Raw genomic sequence first — 12306 nt, forward strand, 5'->3', positions numbered from 1 at the left:
ATTTGTTGAGTATCTGCTAATTAACAAATTCTGAGACCCATTTGCGTTGATTTAAAATATTAGCACACAAATCATCGTGCAGAGAGTGATCACTTCACAGCATTTCTGTCCTACCTTTGACCTGCATTATCAATGCAGCAAATGTTACCGTCCCTCGGCAGATTGGCCTGAGGGTGGGCTTAGGTGGGTTAAAAAAATGAATGAAACCTATGCTCTGACATGTGGGTCATACATGAGTAATCACACTTAAACCTGATACAGCAATCATAGTAATCAAAGTCTTAGCTAATATTTACCAAGCAGTTATTATGTGCCTGGTATCTTCTCAGTACCTTACAAATGTCTCCTTTAGTATCCATGGCAACCTTATATGATAGGCACAGATTAATTTCCATTTTGTAGGAAAGGATTTTCTAAAACAAAGAAGTAATACATGAAAGGTAACAGAGCGGTGGTGTAATAAGGACCCAGGGATTAGGACTCCCTTAGGGAAATGCCACACTGAGGGAAAAGGTGCGCCACCACAAAGTCTTGGCATTACAGCTAAGTCTTTATCTCTCAGAAGAAGGATCATCTATGTACGTCGTATGTATGTTTCCTGGCTTTTATTTTCCTTTTCTCTAAATTGTGACCACTCTGTGAATAATATAGAGACAAACTGAGAAGTTCTCTCCCCCTAATTTGGCCCCAAACTGTAAATGCATCCATTTTCTCTATTTCTTTTTATATTTTTCTCTTTTCTATTAATGCAGATGAACACCTAGAATCAGAGCCAAGTCTTATGGCTAGGCACTCTAGTCACGGGAGCACTGGGATTGGACTCCAAGCATTTGACTGGATTGGACTGGCATGTAGGAGAGAGAATCTGCTTCAGGAACTCTTGTCTAGAAAATGCTTTGTCTACAGTCTTGAGTATACCAAGGCTAGCAATTGGTGTGACTTGGGAAGAGGCACAGGCAGCTTCCTTGGATTTGAGAGAATAGTGGTAATGTGTAGCATAGTGCATCTTTCAGGTCCCCCCACAGAGAAGTTTCTGAATAAATTTCCCAATGAACAGAGTTGAGTATCCTCTTAATGCTATTCAAATTTCCTGGTGAATTATCCATTCATTATTGAGGCTGAAAAGAGCCAGCCATAGACGTTTATTTTCCAAGAGTGGGGATTGTTCCCTGTCTGAATAACGCTCCAGCAAAACTTGTTGGTAGAAATCATAAAATCGCCACGTTATTACACACCTCTTTAAGTAAATACAGAAACAAGATTAGTGGGCAGCTGTGTATGGTGGCAGAAGACCTGTGATCCCATCACTTAGAAGACTGAGGCAGGAGGCTCACTGAGTTTGAGACCAGCCTGGGCTAGGTAATGAATACTAGTCTAGCCTGAGCTATTTAGTGACACTATGTATCGAAACAACTAACTAAGCAAGCCAACAAAATGAAACCTCAGGAAAGTGTGCTGAGGCTGGCCCCTCTTAGCCTGGTCCTCCTTTTATTTCTTCTGAAGCTTTCTGCCTTGTACCCGAGCCAGATTCTTTCCTTTCCCCTTTAGGGCCTTGCTTCATAAACATCACAAAGGCATCATTTTATCCAGCAAAGAGGATTAATGAAATGCAATGATTTTCAAACTGGGATGCTCAGCTGAGCTCTTAACTATACGCATTATGAGCCAGGTGATTAAAGCACGCCTTTAATCCCAGCACTTGGGAGGCAGCAGAGGCAGGCAGATCTCTGTGAATTCAAGGCCAGCCTGGTCTACAAGAGCTAGTTCCAGGACAGGCTCCAAAGCCACAGAGAAACCCTGTCTCGAAAAACAAAACAAAACAAAAAAACCCAAACCTATATGTATTATGAAAGTTCTTTTGTACAGTAACCCTGTAGAATGTAGGCAGACTTTCTTTGTATCACCTGCTCCCAAATAATGACATGGAAACTTACTATTAATTATGAAAGTTGGCCTTAGCTTTAGAGTTAGTTGCTCCCATCTAGCTCTTATAACTTAACACATTTGTATTAATCTTACTTTCTACCACATGCCTCTTTACCTCTCCTCCATAAAATATCTCTGACTTTCTCTGTATCTCACTGGTGAATTCCCATTTCTTGATTCTTTCCCAGAGTTCCTATCTCTGCCCTGAACACCTTCCTGTCCTCTTCTGCCTGGCTATTGGCCATTTAGCTCTTTATTACCAGTCAGGAGGCACCTTGGCCAAAGACACATCTTCACAGTGAACGAAGAGATTATCCCACAACATAGAATAAGTGTATACTCTGTGATGGTAGTTATAATCCCTTCCTATTCAACTATCACTTCTATTGCTTTTCTTCCTCATGCCATAGAGTAAGATCTGACAGGCGCAGCTGCTGTGAACTATTGGAGAATGGAGATTGGGAGAGATTTGAGACTCTGATAACAATAGTACTGTGCTTAAACTGAAGAAGTAGCCATTCTACCCTTCTTCCGTCTCTCTCCTCAGAACAGCCCTCCTTCGCCCCTTACCTCCCGCCCTTGCCTGTGACTGTCTTTCTCTTTGGAAGCAAAAGAAGGAGCTTTCCTGGAGGTATCCTTACCTTCCAGGAGACCTATCAGGACCCAGCACTGAAGAGGTAGCTCCACACCTCTGCCTTAAGTCTACTCATTGAAAATTTGCTAATGAAGAAAGATGAAACTCCAACCACAGAAGAAAGACTTAAAAATCATTGGACACCAAACCTAGAGCCCACTTAGGACCTGTGTACCACTGTCTATTCTTTTGGGCCCAAAGATCTGCCCTAAAAATCACTGGACTACTTTTGTGAATTGCCTATAGTCCTCATTGCCATATGCATCTCTGAAAAGCAGAGCGAAATATTGCCCATCTGACACTTCACTGAGTTCATATTTTGTCTCCTTCTTGCGCTTTCATGCATAACAAATCTGTGCCCTTCTCCCGCTAATCCGTCATTTGTCTACTGCCAGGCATGTCTCAGCAAATGCAATTACCAACCTTCAGAGGAAAAACTTGAACTTCCCTAAAAAAAAACAAATCAATCTTCAGTTCCATGAGGTTTATCTAGTTTTCCAGCTAAACTGTAGCTATCACACTAAGCGAGAAAATAATTCTTGCAAAAGTTGAAGTTGATAAAAATATTAGCAGAATTTTATCAAGTTGTTATGCATCCTTAAACATTTTGCTGTTTTTAAAATGTTTTGCATATCATCCAATATGATACTTTGATGTCTGAAGAACTTTTAGATATCTTGCTTGCTTGTTTAGATGGAATCTCACTCTAGCCCAGGCTGGCCTAGAATTCCCTTTTCATCCCATGCTAGTCTAGAATACAGTATGTATTCCCATCTGGTCTTGAACTTACATCATTTCTGCAACCTCCATCTCTCAAGTACTGGGATTACAACCATGAGTCACCATATAAAGATAATATGCCTTAATTTAAAATTTTTGTGTCAGTTGACTAATACAGATTCATTTCAAATTGGTTACCCCCTAGAAACATGTCTCTGTCTGCACTAGGAACTATAGTGTTGCCTGGCTTTCTTTCTCCTTTCTCCTGCAGTTATAGTGCTTTGGGTTTGGGTTTGTTTGTTTTGTTTTGCTTTGTTGTTTTTCTTTTTTTCCAAGAGAGTATTTCTCGGTTGTAACCCTAGCTGTCCTAGAACTCGCTCTGTATAGCAGGCTTGTTCTTGAATTCATAGAGATCCACCTGCCTCTGCCTCCCAAGTGCCAGGATTTAAAGGTGTGTGCCACCACAGTCAGGACCAAGTAGAGTATTTCTATAGAAAAACCTCTCCTCTGGTCTTTAAGATGGGGAAAGAATCTTGTCCCCAAGCTTGGAGACCTAAGTTCAACCCTTAGATCAAAAGTTATACTCTGACCCCCACAGATACATTGTTGCATTCATGTCTCGCAAACATATAAATATATATAATAAAAATAATGTAATAAGCATTTTAAAGGAAACTATGATTCATTCCTCTGATATAGATATTAAGCACATACACACATAATGCACACACACAAGATATGAAGTAGAAGTAACCACTGGGGACTAATGGGATGGGGAGGGTTGAGAAAACAGGCGACAGAGGATTTTGAAAGGCATATACTCAACATAATAATAAGCATAAGAAAACTTTGAAAGAAATAATTTTTTTAAAAGGAACAGAAAATATTTCCTGCTGTCAAGACACAGGAATCTATGTGCAGAAAGATTGTAAGAGCCAGAGATGGTGGACCACTTCAAGACAGGCATTTTCCCAGATACAATAAGGCAGTTACACATATGAATTCACAAAGACTGTCAGAATGCACAACCCAAGTCAGAAAAAAAAATCCCAGCATCAAGGAGGGAAAGTTCCATTCCACTAGCCGAGAGGCTCTCTATAAATGATAGCTGCTGAGAGCGGAAAAATCAGTTTGTTTTATAATAGAGGGACTATGAGCATGTTACCCACACTCTGAGGAAGGCCCCATGCTCAGCAGCAGTTGACCAACACAAAACAAACTCTCTAGTTGGGGGGGGGGCTTTTTTCTTTGCTTGTTTGATTTGTGTCTGATTTTGTATGTTTCTTTTGGTATTTCGAGACAGGGCGTCACTATGTAGCCCTAGCTGTCCCAGATCTCACTCTGTAGACCAGGCGGCCTCAAACTCACAGAAATCCACCTGCCTCTGCCTCCCGAGTGCTGGGAATTAAAGGCGTGCACCCATCATGCCCCATTTGCTTTTGTTTTTTTAAAATGTTGGAACATAAATGCATAGGGAGGGAGGAAAGATCCAGGATGAGTTGGGGGAAAGAAAAGACTATGGACCAAAATGCGTTGTATGAAATTCCCAAAGAATAAATAGAAACATAGAAAAAAGAAACCATTTTTTAAATTGGATTATTTGTTCCTTTAACGACCAATTCTTGAGTTCTTTGAGTATTTTGGAGATCAGCCCTCTCTCTCATGTGGGGTTGGTGAATAATAACAAAATGGGGTACAGACCTAAACAGAGAACTCTCGACAGAGGAATCTAAATTGCCAAAAGACACTAAAGAAAATGTTCAACATTCTTAGTCATCAGAAAAATGGAAATCAAAACAACTCTGAGATTCTATCTTACACCTGTAAGAATGGCCAAGATCAAAAACACTGATGACAACTTATGCTGGAGAGGATGTGGGGTAAAGGGAACATTTCTGCACTGCTGGTGGGAGTGCAAACTGGTACAGCCCCTTTGGATATCAGTAAGGAGATTTCTCAGAAAATTAGGAAACAACCTTCCTCAAGACCTAGCAATACCATTTTTGGGTATATACCCAAATGATGCTCAATTGTACCATAAGGGTATGTGCTCAACTATGTTCATAGCAGCATTGTTTGTCATAGCCAGAACCTGGAAACAACCTATATGCCCCTCAACCGAAGAATGAATAAGGAAAATGTGGTACATTTACACAATGGAGTACTACACAGCAGAAAAAAATGACATCTTGAAATTTGCAGGAAAATGGTTGAATCTACAAAGCATCATATTGAGTGAGGGAACCCAGAGTCAGAAAGACAAATATCATATATACTCACTCAAAAGTGGCTTTTAGACACAAAGCAAAGAAAACCAGCCTACAATTCACAATCCCAGAGAACCTAGACAACAATGAGGACCCTAAGAGAGACATACATGGGTGTAATCTACATGGGAAGTAGAAAAAGACAAGATCTCCTGAGTAATGGGAGCATGGGAACCTTGGATGAGGGTGGATTGGGACAGGAGAGGAAGGGAGGCAAGCAAAGACAAATGTATAGCTCAATAAAATGAAAGAAAACAAAAACAAAAGTAAAAAAAGAAAAGTTAAAACAAAAGCATTTTGCTTCTTTGTGTCACACATAAACCGCAAAATATCTAAAACAGACCCTCCGCTCTGACAATAAGCCAAGAATCCCAACCAAAATGATGTAAATGATTTTGTGTAAAGACTGGTAAATACCAGGTGAAGCTTGTCTTTAGTCAAGGAGCTGTCTGCACTGCCTATTTTCCCAAGAGTACCCACTGTGAGGTCATTTTGTCTCCTCTTAGTATTATGTCACAAACATCCAAGGTAGATGTGTATAGCTTTTTCAGAGGTTAGTGCTTTGGCTTTTAGGATCTCATTGCCCTCAACCTAAGTGTGGCTGTTGGGTACCATCTTAACTGTTCTTTGGTGACCTTTGTGACAAAGGCATACGGCTGTGCCTGTTTATTGACTAAAATAGGGGAAGCAAATGGTGCTGTTTTGCTGCCTTTAAGAAAAGCTAAATGGAGCAGGAGAGATTGCTCAGTGGCTAGGAGGTTGTACTGTTATTGCAGAGGACCCGAGTTCTGTTCCCAGCACCCACATTGGTGGCTCACAACCACCCATAATTCCAGGTCCAGTGGATCTGACACCTTCTTTTGACCCGGAAGGGCACCAGGTATGCATGTGAATATCTGTAGGCAAAAGACCCATACACACAAAATAAAGTAAACAAACCTAGAGAGAGAGAGAGAGAGAGAGAGAGAGAGAGAGAGAGAGAGAGAGAGAGAGAGAGAAAGTCAGAAAATGAAATAAGCTTTGTTTCAACCTAAAACAGGCTTGTGTGTTCAATTTGAAGGTAGTGGTATTTATTAAGGCAATGAAAACCTGGAAAATATTAAATGTTACTAAAAAAAGAAGCTTGTCTTTATGTATTATGAACTGATAACAATTTATTAAAGATTTGGTGTGCTGAAAAGTAAATTGAAAGCAAAAACAACAAACTATACACATATGTGCAAAATTGCATGTTGAAAATTCTAATCCCTTTCTGTCTTCAAGCATTTTTTTTTTAAAAAAAAAGTAATGCTCTTTTTTAAATAAATGAAATGTATTGTCATTCATGCCTGTGTGTGCATGAACTATGGCATGCATGTGGAAGGGAGTTCTATCCTTCCACCTTCCACCTGTACATGGGTTGATGGGTCAAACTCAGGTCTCCATGCTTGCTTGGCTTCCCGACTTCCCATCACCATGGCCCTATCTCCACTGTTCTGCCTCATGCGCTTGTCATCTCAGCCACAAAGCCAAGGGAGTGAACCTAGCCAGGTGGCAGTTGTCCAAAACTAATCAAGACTAGCAAAATGTTTTCATTTTTAGGTTGTATTTTCTTTTATATTTTAAAACGAATTTTTATATTAACATATAAAGTAAGAGTTTTCATTATGGCATCTTCATGTGTGTGTGTGTTATTATACTTGGAGAAAACTATTTGAAAATATTAAATAACCTTCTCAATGTTATCGTTCTGGAGCAGACAAACCTGGTATCTGTGTGATACAAAGAGTAACTTGTCTAATCTTGAAACTGTCCTTACATTTGGCCAGAGATGCAAAAGGCCAAAACTGAAACAATAGCTTTTTGATCCCATGCAATATCACACCCCCTCAAGGCTTACTTATCTCCGGGGAAAGTGTATAATGAAAATGCTCATAGATGAAACAGAGCTATTCATTTCTGCATATGTATACAAAGCATCATCTAAGAAGAACTTGGCTTTCATTGAATTTTCATTTCTTTCTCTTGTTGGTCTTCAGCTCCTAGCCCCACTCGCTGAATGCTGTAATCACAGGCATTGTAAAATCGCTGTTGGTGTTCGAAGGGCTGGGAATTGAACTCAAGGCTTCCTGCGTGTTAGGCAGGCCTCTACCAACTGAGCTACATCCTCAGTCCTAAAAGCGTTTTTTTGTTTTGTTTTGTTTTGTTTTTTTTTTTGCAAGCTAAAAATCATTGGCATTCTCAACCACCAAATGAAGGTGACAAAGTTTTCATTAACTCGATGTTTTGAAAATGCTCAGCTATTTGTGTAAACTCAGTGAGGAACCAGAACAAGAATGAGATAATTACACAGACGGCAGATAAGCTCAGCAGGGCCTAATCACAGACTCCTGTGCAGCTCGATATGCGATTCAGGCCTCACATGTCCAAACAATAACCAGAAGATGATGATGTGTCCAATTAAAAATGGACACACACAGTCTATTTCTCTATGCTTGAGTTCCGGACTGGGCAGAATTGACTTTATCTACAGAATATAACAGAATATGCTGCAGCCAGTCCAAACTTCAATTTTCCCCTTTCTCCTTTTTATTTATTCTTCGCTCCAGACTTCAGTTTTTAAGAGTCTGACCAGCAGTTTCTGTTGTCTCTCTTAAAAGTCAGCTGTCATATAAGGAGTGCTACCACCTTTAGCCTCACATCCTCTGATAACCCTAGGTCCTAAATGCTACGACACCACATGAAGACGGAGCCTCACGAACGAACCCCTGGACACCAGCTGCGTAAGTGAAGTCATCTTGAGGATTTCACCCTCCTACTTCAGCCCCCAGCGCCTTTTCTGTCTAGCCAAGAACACACAGGGGCAGGAAGGAGCTATTTAACTAGATGAGTTAAAAACAGGCTCAAATGAAGTGGCTGTTTCTACCAACCCTGCTGTTTTGGCATGGGAACTCATCCTCAAATTTGCAAGGCTGGGGCCAATTTACAAGACAACAGAGCTGTCTCCCCAGCCCCTAAAAATGCTGCGCTAAAGCTCCAAGTTTGCAGCGACAAATGGATCAGCTAAGAGGTGAGTCATTTTGTACCTTTGAAAGCTCAGCTTTGAAATGACTTTGAAAATGACAGCTAATGAAACACAAATCGCATTTCCCCTGAAAAACTAGTAAATGAATGCCAGGAGAATTATTACCCTGTTAGCTCAACTCGCCTTCTCTTTTCTAGTCTAATCTAGTAAATGAATACATCAGCTTCTAGCCTCTAGCAGAGAACATATTGTTGCTGCTCTGAGGCAAGCTTGCTTAACAGCCACTGCCCTGGAAAGAAACCCAGAATCCCCAAGATCCCTTATCAGGAAGTTTTATTTGAGGGGAAAATGCTAGCCAAATGACATATCATACCTGTATACTTCTACTGGGTCACCTTGTCCAGCCTTGAAATGAGGGTTTGTGCAGAGTCTTTATTGCATCTTGTTAGGCCCTGTGCAGATGATATATCACTGGGAGGCCTGCTCTTTTCTGAAGGGAAACGGAGGGGTAGTGCATCTGGGGGAGAAGAGATGAGAGGGTGGGGTTGCTGGATGGAGTGGAGGAAGGGGGGCTGCAATTGGGATGTATTGTATGAGAGAATAAAGAAAATATGTTCATAATCCCAGCATCGTGTCGTTACAGAGACTACCTGTGAAAGTAGGGGGTTAATGGAAGACTAAAACAACGGAATTCAGTTGATGTTTTGAAACAGTATTTGTCGAACATTAGATTTTACCAGAAATCTAGGACACCGGAAGGAAACGTATTCATACTTGCCTTCAGGGAATCGATCTGCTAGGTGAAACTGTGGGCAGGTAGCTAATTATATTCCCAAGTGATCAATGTTGAAAAGCAGAGTGTGGCCAGCGAGGTGACATAGTGAATAAAGATACTTGCCGACCAAGCCTATCAACTTGAGCTCAACCCCAGACCCTCACATTAAAGAAATAAGGAATGAATGAGGAACATGTAAGACCAATGAGAGACGGTCAGAAGAATGAAAGTGCCTACTGTCAATTTTATTAGGGCTGAAATATATGAAGTTGCCTTTGTTTGATTGATTTCAGTCCATAGACTTGGCTATTCTTTGTGGTTTGACCAGATGTTCTTGCATGTCTAGGATACGGTCCGAAGAGAGAGAATTTGAGGTGGTGGGGTAAGGGAAAGAGAGCCATTTCAGATTCGAGACCAAAACTTGAGCCAAGGTTCCTTGAAGGCCCAACTAATGAGAGTGCTATCTAGGTTGAAAAAAAATAGTTGTAACTAGTTTTTAAATATTTTATTATTTTTTTATTAATATTGTGTATATGTATGATGTGTGAATACGAGCAGATAGAGACATGCTACAGCTTGCATGTGGAGATCAGATGACAGCCTTTGAAAACCACTTTTTCCTAGCGTACGGGTCCTAGGAATCAAACTTGGGGGTTTAGGCAAGCGTTTTTACCACTGAAGCAGCTCACCATCCCTACTACATCGTATAAAGACTTGGTTTTATATTGAATTATATGTATATGAGTTTGTCTGTGTGGGGGGCTTGTGCATGTGCTTGCAGAGGATAAAAGTGGGTGTCAGATGACTTGCTGCTAGAGTTGCAGGAGGTTGTAAGTCACCTAACCTGGGTTCAGGGGACCCTAACTGTACTCATCTGCAAGAGCACTATGCAGTCCTAACTACTGAGCCACCTCTCCAGCTACCCCCTACCCATTACATCTCTTTTTTCTCTTTCTTTTTTTAATTAAGAACTTTTTAGTACATTATTTTCTCATTTTACATAGCTATCCCTGTTCCCACTCCCTCCTTTCCTCTCCTCCCTCCCTTCCCCCAACCCCCATCCACTCCTCAGAAAGAGTACTGCTTCCCAGAGGGAGTCAACAAAGTCTAACACTTCACTTCCAGGCAAGACCAAGGCTCTCCCCCATATCTAGGCTGAGCAATGTGCTTCAAGTTCCAGCACTAGGGATAAATTCTGGTCCCACTGCTAGTGGCCCCACAGACATCCCAAGCCCCACTACTGGCCTCCACATTCAATGGGTCTAGTTTGGTTCTGTGCAGGTTCCCCTGTTATCAGACCAGAGTCAGTGAGCTCTCACTACCTAGAGTCAGTGAGCTCTCACTACCTCATGTCAGCGGTTTCTGTGGGTATCACCATCATGGTCTTGACCCCTTTGCTCATATTATGGCTCCGCCCTCTCTTGGACTGGTCTCTGGAAGTTCGGCCCAGTGCTTTGCTGTAGATCTCTGTATCTGCTTCCGTCAGTAGCTGGATAAAGTTTCCATGGTAACAATTAAGGTAGTTATCAATCTGATTACAGAGGAAGGCCAATTTAAGCATCCTCTCGAATTTTGTTTAGAGTCTTAGTTGAGGTCATCCTTGTGGATTCCTGGGAATTTCCCTAGTGCCATGTTTCTCACAAGCTCTTTGATGGCTCCCTCAATAAAGATATCTCTTTCCTTGCTCTCCCTCTCTGTCCTTTCCCCTTCCTGAGCATCGTGTTCTATCATGTGCTCTTTCTCCCTCCACTTCTGTCCTCCCCTCCCATTTTGCTCTCCCTTCTCTACCACTCCCCATACTCCCAATTATTTCAGGAGAACTTGTCTGTTTATCCTTCCCAAGGGGATCCAAGTATGTCTCTCTTAGGGCTCTCCTTGTTACCTAGTTTCTTTGGGGTTGTGGACTATAGGCTCATTATCCTTTGCTTTATGTCTAATATCCACTTAGGAGTGAGTACATACCATGTTTGTCTATCTGTGTCTAGGTTAAATCACTCAGGATGTTCTTTTTTCTAGTTCCATCCATTTGTTCAAGATGTCATTGTTTTTGACAGCTGAGTAATACTCCATTGTGTAAATGTACCACACTTTCTTTATCCACTCTTCAGTTGAAGGACACCTAGGTTGTTTCCAGATTCTGGCTATTACAAATAACACTGCTAGGAACACAGTTGAGCAATGTCCTCAACTGTGTGCATTCTTTGGGTATACATATGCCTATGAGTGGTATTTTCTGGGTCTTGAGGTAGATTGATTCCAATTTCTGAGAGACTACCACACTGATTTCCAAAGTGGCTGTACAAGTTTGCACTCTCACAAACAATGCAAGAGTGTTTTCCTTACTCTACGTCCTCTCCATCTTTGGTGTTTTTGATCTTAGCCATTCTGACTGGTGAAAGATGGTATCTCAGAGTCCTTTTGATTTGCATTTCCCTGATGGTTAAGGATGTTGAGCAATTCGTTAAGTATCTTTAGACCATTTGATATTCTTCTGTTGAGAATTCTCTGTTTAGATCTGTACCCCATTTTTGATTGGATTATTTGGTATTTTGATGACTAATTTCTTGAGTTCTTTATACATTTTGGAGCTCAGTCCTCTGTCTGATGTAGGGTTAGTGAAGATCTTTTCCCATTCTGTAGGCTGCCGTTTTGTCTTGTTGACCATGTCCTTTGCTTTACAGAAGCCTCTCAGTTTCAGGAGGTCCCATTTATTAATTGTTGCTCAAATGTCTATGCTACTGGTGTTATATTTAGGAAGTAGACTTCTGTGCCCATGCATTCAAGGCTACTTCCCACTTTATCTTCTACCAGGTTCAGTGTGGCTGGATTTATTTTGAGGTCTTTGATCCATTTGGACTTAAGTTTTGTGTATGGGGATAGATATGGATCTATTTGCATTCTTCTACATGTTAACATCCAGTTATGCCAGCACCATTTGTGGAAGATGCTTTCTTTTTTCCATTGTATTATTTTAGCTCCT

The sequence above is a fragment of the Arvicola amphibius genome, chromosome X (assembly GCF_903992535.2).
Source record: "Arvicola amphibius chromosome X, mArvAmp1.2, whole genome shotgun sequence".
In the NCBI taxonomy this organism is placed as follows: Eukaryota; Metazoa; Chordata; class Mammalia; order Rodentia; family Cricetidae; genus Arvicola; species Arvicola amphibius.